The sequence below is a fragment of the Callorhinchus milii genome, unplaced genomic scaffold, assembly GCF_018977255.1.
Source record: "Callorhinchus milii isolate IMCB2004 unplaced genomic scaffold, IMCB_Cmil_1.0 Scaffold11, whole genome shotgun sequence".
In the NCBI taxonomy this organism is placed as follows: Eukaryota; Metazoa; Chordata; class Chondrichthyes; order Chimaeriformes; family Callorhinchidae; genus Callorhinchus; species Callorhinchus milii.
Genome location: NW_024704752.1, coordinates 14,139,897 through 14,146,565, shown reverse-complemented (window position 1 = coordinate 14,146,565; position 6,669 = coordinate 14,139,897). Strand labels below are relative to the sequence as shown.

Genomic DNA, 6,669 nt, shown 5'->3' with positions numbered 1-6,669 from the left:
ATTGCTTTTCAGCCTTTTGGCTAAGATCATGTGTATTATCTGTTCTTATCAGTTATTCCTTGGACGGGTAATAGAGCTTTGCTAATGTCACTCTGCCTTTTGCTCAAAGGCAGGGAATGACTCTCTCCTGAAACCTCAGCACACATGGAATCTCGAGGGCATAACCACATCCTGTAACTCCACACTTTTATGCAACAAAACACCAACCACTGGTTCATTTTAATGGCTTTATTCATAGCAAGGCTTGCAGCTTGAAAATTTGACAGCTGTCTCCGACGCGCATGATGAAAATCAAGAAGAGATTATAGTTCCTGTCAAAGCAGGAATGATTTTCATCCTATCCATGGTAGAATAGGATAGAAGGAAATTGCAGTGCAGATGCGACCAAAGGTATGTGTAGAATTTATCATCTCAAAGTGACAGGTTTGTTGAGGGATACTGTTGAATTACTATTAACCCTTAGGCTACCAGCAAGTGGACTTATTCTGACTGGTGAAATTGAATACAACCTGGGGCAGTGGTAGCACTTTCATCTCTGGGTCAGAAGGTCATGGGTTTCAATCCTCACGTCAAGATTTGGAACCACAAACTCTAGGCTGATGCTCCAATGCAGTACTGGGGGTGTGTTGCATTGTTGGAGGTGCCGTCCTTCAGATGAGACGTTAAACCGAGGTCGGTTCTGCCTGTTCAGGTGGCCGTTAAAGATCCAATGGCGCTATTTAAAAAGAGAAGGGAGTTTCTCCTGGAGTCCTGGCCAACATAAAATTGCTCACTCATTCAGGGCTGTTTGTGGGACATTTGCTTTGTACAACTGACTGATGCGTTTCACTCACAAAATTACAGTCAATCTACTTTACAGTATATCATGTGAAGTGCTTTGAGATGTCTCGATGACGTGATAAGGCGCCATATCAAATGCAAGGAGTACAGTAATATGATAATAATCCTTGTATTTGATATAGTGCTTTATCACATCTATATGTATTATTATTATAATCTGTAACCAAAATAAAGATGAATAGCACACTAGTGTTCATCACCATGCAATAACCAGCTGGCTTATTCAAATCCAATGGCAACTCCAATGGGAAATTAACACAACATGGGCAAGACCTGAAGGGAGAGATCTAGGGGAGATAAATTGTCATTTCCCATTGGGTTTAAATGTTATCAAAATGTCATCAAAACTAGTAATGTAATGTCACTTTTCAGCCAGGAAATGGCGCTGTTGTATTTTGTTACAAACTGAATGGCTGGACTGCGTAACTGTTTTTTTATTGACAGAAAAGAAGTAAAGAAGAAAATAATAATAGTTTTTTTTCTTTGTTGTTTATTTACTCTTCCTTCAGCACTTGTTCTCCCCACAACAACGAGTAAAACATAAGAGGCAGAAGAAATGGTGCATGTGAGGTTGGCAGTGGTTGAATTCACGGCAGCCTTTTGGCATTATAAGATGTGTAGAATTCAGTTTGAGGAACCTTATGCCCACTTATTGCCCAGGTCTAAAGGCTGATCCAGAACTCCGACCAAGGTACATCAGTTCAGAAAGCTACTTTACAAAATTAACATCAGATCTATCCGAACATTATTTTTTGTAGACTGAAGAGGGAACAAAACTCTTGAAGTAAAACTCTGAGAGTGAAACTCCTGAGATTCTAACTCAGCAGAACAATAATTTTTTTTTATATTTTATATAAAGTTCACTTTACAGTATATTCTGTGAAGCGCTTTGAGACATCTCGAAGACATGATAAGGCGCTATATCAAATGCGAGGATTATTATTATATTATTCAGCAAGCACAAACAAGGATACTGTATTTCGTAAAAGACACCAATCTGACCAATGTTATATTAAAAACATCTGCTAACGATTCAAGCCAAGGCAGCTTGCAAAAGGCAAGTAGGAGTCCTGTAGCTCAGTGGTTAGAGCGCTCACCTCGCAAGCCAAAGACGCTGGCAGGGAAAAACCTGGGCAAGTTTCCTTACTCCACATGCCTGATAATAGTCCCTCAAAGAAAAAAATAAAAATAAAATTGGTCACTTCAATCTACGTCTGTTTCTGGGACACAGCTGTGCGCAATTGGCTGCCGTGTTTCGCCCACAAATATACAGTCAATTCACTTTACAATGAATTCTAGAAGAACTTTTTGAAAATCACTGTATCAAATGCAAGGATTATTATTATGTAATTCCATGAAGTTCAAAATCTGGATGAATCCCAGTAATATGCATTCAAACAATACACTTTCACCAGGGCGACTTTGTAGATTTCTCTGTCTTGTTTTGTCAAATTCCTCAGTGCAATATATTAGATTGAGGATCAGTGACCAGTTAGATTAGTGAGGCTAATGCTATTTGCACGCTTTCTTTTCCAGACAAAACATCATTGGGGAGAAATTCCACCTGGGTCTCGATTGACTTTATTTAGGCAGCATTTTCGAATGTCCAAAATTTATTAAATTCTTAAAGCCTGACTTTAAAATTCAGTCCAAATTCAACAATTTGCTCAAATCCTGGACATTCTGAAATGCTGAATAAATAGAGTCAATCTGGACTCTGGTGAATTTTCTCTCACCCCCCCCCTTCCCCCATGTGATGAATGCATGGGTCTGTAAATGGCCTTTAATTCTATTTCCAGGAACATTCTGACTGATGTCTCACATTGTTTAACAAGTAAATAAATTATTCCTTCACTCTCATTATCCCGAGGCTCGTGTGTGACCGAGAATAAATAACCTCTCTGCTCTTTTTCCATCCTCTACAGCCATATAAATAAGGCAGAAGGCTAGACTGCAAAAGTGACACTGTATCTTTCACCACCTTGTGATGCAGCATTATTGTCACTTCCAGGCAGCTCTACTAGTGTGGGCATGTGATATTATACTGGTGCGTAAATGTGTACAATGGACTAAGTGTAACTTTCTCCCAATGGCTGTTAAACGTCATACTCTAGTACGCCAGCTGGGAGGGGTGGGGGGGAGATGAGCGTAAGCACGGTGGAAAAGGAAGGTTTTCAGGCGGGACTTGAAAAAGAGGAGAGAGGGGGCAAGGCGGAGGGATTGAGGGAGAGTGTTCCAGAGTTTCAGGATGTAGTGGCTAAAAGCATGACCTCCCATGTCCCCCAACTTCCCTCACAACAGAACACTTGGAAGAGCACAGTGGTGGAGCATTCAGAGTGGCAGTATATTGATCATGGCATAAATGGAGCTGTAGGACAGGATGATAGTGAGTAGCTGGATAGTGTTACAATACCTCCATGCATTGAATGGCTCAGATAATGTCTGTGAAAACTGTGAAAGCAAAGCTTATTATCACCTGAACCCTGACATGTGCCAAGTTCTTGAAACAAACACACTCCATCCTGTGTTATCCTTCGTGAAGTACATAAAACTGAAATTATTAGTAATTGTACTGCTTGACGTGGAGTAGTAGCGAATGGACAAATCATGTGATTGGGACTCCAGTAACATTGCAGTGTATGAGTATGACTTTATCTTCAATAAAATTAGGGTGCGTTGCAAGCAAACAGAAAGCATATTAAATAAGTACAGCAATATGACAAACGAGAACAAAAAGGATTTCATGCAGATTTCTCTCCCCCTCCCATAGAATGGATTGGATCGCACTAGTTGTGGAAGCAGCTCATTGTGAAAGTGTTTTATTGAGGTCCCTGGGGAAATCTACCTCGTTTCCTGAGAAATGAATGCCACTATTAGCATGAGATTATGGATTTTGTCTTGATGGTTTGTACATTCCAATATATATCTTGACATGGACTCACTACGGAACTTGTATCCTATTCCCAGAATTCAATCCCTACGTTGCTTAATTATCAGCATCGATCTTCAACGAAATCTAGACTTACAAATGGCTTCTATAAATATCATAATTGCCCTACAAGCCCTTAAATTTTAGTTAGTTATTATCCTATTGTTGTACTGGCTGTGGAGTGGCTCTTTGTACATGTAAGGATCCTTCTGATATATCATGGAAAATAATTGAAAAAAAGCACTCGACTCAGAATAAACTGTCGTAGAAATTTCACTGGGACCTAGATTTAATCTATTAGCAAAACATTTGAGAGCGTGCGGAACTCAGCGAACTGCTGAATTCAATTTTAATTCTGAAACTCGTTTTCTGTAGCTCTTCAGTGAAACTTACAGAAAAACGGCTTCAAAATTCAAGACTGGATTTAAGAATTGGACAAAGTCTGGATGTTCTGAAATGCTATGTTAATAGAGCAAATCTCTACTCTATTCCAGGCGGAATTCTACCCCTCCTGTGATAAACTGTGATAGATCATGAGTTTGTGCCAAGTTACTCCCCGGCCCCCACCCACATGGTGAGTTCTTAGTCATGTTGTCATAGTGAGCAAGTCAACTGTAAAGCCACATGCAGCTTTGGACAAAACCTCAGCAGGTTCTTGTGCACAGAACAACTGACAACAAGTGATTTTCAGGTGGAAAGCCACCTGCTTAAATAGCCACAAGTAATAACAAATCCTACACTTCATACCCTTCTTTGATGTGCCTGTGATCTTGAGATTTTACAAGTAATATAGGCTTTCTATCAATTGGTCGGGAGACTGAGAAAATCCTTTCTCAATTTCAGGCAAACATCATATTACAAGAGTGGAAAAGAATACATGTCCTTTACAAGCCATAGGATCTGTTGTAATATGGTTGATTTGGGTATACTGTACCTGAACTTCAAACTGGATTGAAATAATACTCACTGGAAAAAAAGATACCCGTTTATAAACTATAGAGAACAAAGGCCTAAAATGAATCATCAAAATGAAACCTGCATTCTTCACCTCACAAGAGCTGAATTAAGGAACGATTGTATTTTATTTAAGCAGCTTGTGTTTCTGCACTTCCAAAAGCAATAGAAATAAACCCACAGCTGTTCTTCCTCTTAATACTGCAGAGCTTTAGTAAACTCATTTTAATTGAGCAATTTTAACCAAGTGATTGTAACTAACTGATTCTATGCACTCCTAGGTGCTATCTTGTAAGAAGGGCACCATATAAATGCAATTTATTTATTTAAATAAATAAAGAATTTATTGTTGTTGTTAACCCTTCTATAGGTTTTTAACTATCCTAACATTTCCTATCTACAACACATTTGTGTGCAATTGGCTGTCACATTTCAACCACAAATATACAGTCAATTCACTTTACACTATATTCTGTGAAGCGCTTTGAGACGTCTAGAAGACGTGAAAAGCACTATATCAAATGTAAGAATTATTATTATTATTATTATTATTTATTTGCAATTAGCCTTTTAGTCCAGTTTGCAGCAGTCAAATAAGTGTGCTGCCATTTCTCAACATCACATTAAAATTCAATAACTTTAAATAGTTATACCTTCAACTTTTATAAACAGGCCTCACCAAAATATTTTGAAAAAATATATTGTCCTAACATCGTGAAAAGATCCCATCTGCCTGTTCAGGTGGACGTTAAAGATCTCATGGCACTATTCAAAAAAAGGGAGTTTCTCCCGGTGTCCTAACCAACAACCCCCAAATAAAATTGGTAATTCATTTCATGACTGTTTGTAGGACAATGCTATGCCCAATTGTGCTGCCACATTGGCCTATAAATACACTCCATTTCATAGTAAATCCAGTGAATTGCTTTAACACGTCCTTCCGATGTGAGATTGTTATTGTTCAAAACAGATTTCAGTTTCGGTACTTTTTAATCTGGTTAAAATCCCATCGTTTTGGTCAATAGCTCCCCCTGGTGACTGAAAATCACGATTAGCAAAAGGTTTTCTTTTAAAAAACCTAAAATCCTGCTTGCCAAGTAGTGAGTAACTTAAAAACCACGTTCCCTTTCTTTGCATCAAACAAAATAATCCCCCTGGGTACCATACAAAAAACAGATGAAGAAGTTGCAATGGTTTTTGATCTTATTTTTAATGCCTCACAAATCTTCCGCATCGATCTGAACCAAAATGCATGTCCTCTATCTTCCAGGTATTAACATTGTTCAGGCCTTGCTGGAAGTCATCAGTTTGGATAGGATTGGCCTTGGACATGATGAATGGCCTCCCATGGTCAAATACTCTTTGGTATTCACTTTAAAGACTCACACATGAAAAATAGCCAAGTTTCTGGAGTGTGGGGGTGGGGGGGGAAACACATTCACTTTTGCTTGTGCATATTTTAATACAATTATATTGCCATTATATTGCTTAGAGAAGGAATATCTTGTATACCCTGTATATACTGTGTTGAGACTGGGCTTGATTCTGATTGTGGTCCAGGAGTTGATAAATAGCTCAGCCATGGGCTGCTATTGATTTTCTATCACATGGAAACAACACAACTTCAATCTGTCATGAAGGTATTGAATTGATTTCTGCATGACCACTATGTGACTAATTTAGTGTGGAATTTTAACTGGGGTTTAAGCATTAAGTCTGTCTTCTACAGGAATGATGACTGTTAACAGAAAATAACGTTGAAAAATAAGACACCTGCTCTATTGAGCATGGTAATAGATAGCTCACCGGGAAGGCAAGAGAAAGATATGGTAAACTAATGACTTTGAGCAGAAATCCAAATACCATAAAATGTGGACAATAGCAAGTATTTCAGTGGAACACCCAATATCCATATTAATTACCACAGACCCTTTCGCAGTTAGGAC

The 6,669-nt window shown here is 38.6% G+C and overlaps 1 pseudogene; it reads left to right on the top strand.

Annotated features, from left to right (window-relative positions):
* On the top strand, positions 1-126 carry LOC121849912 (annotated as a pseudogene).
* The last annotated feature ends 6,543 nt before the right edge of the window (positions 127-6,669 follow it).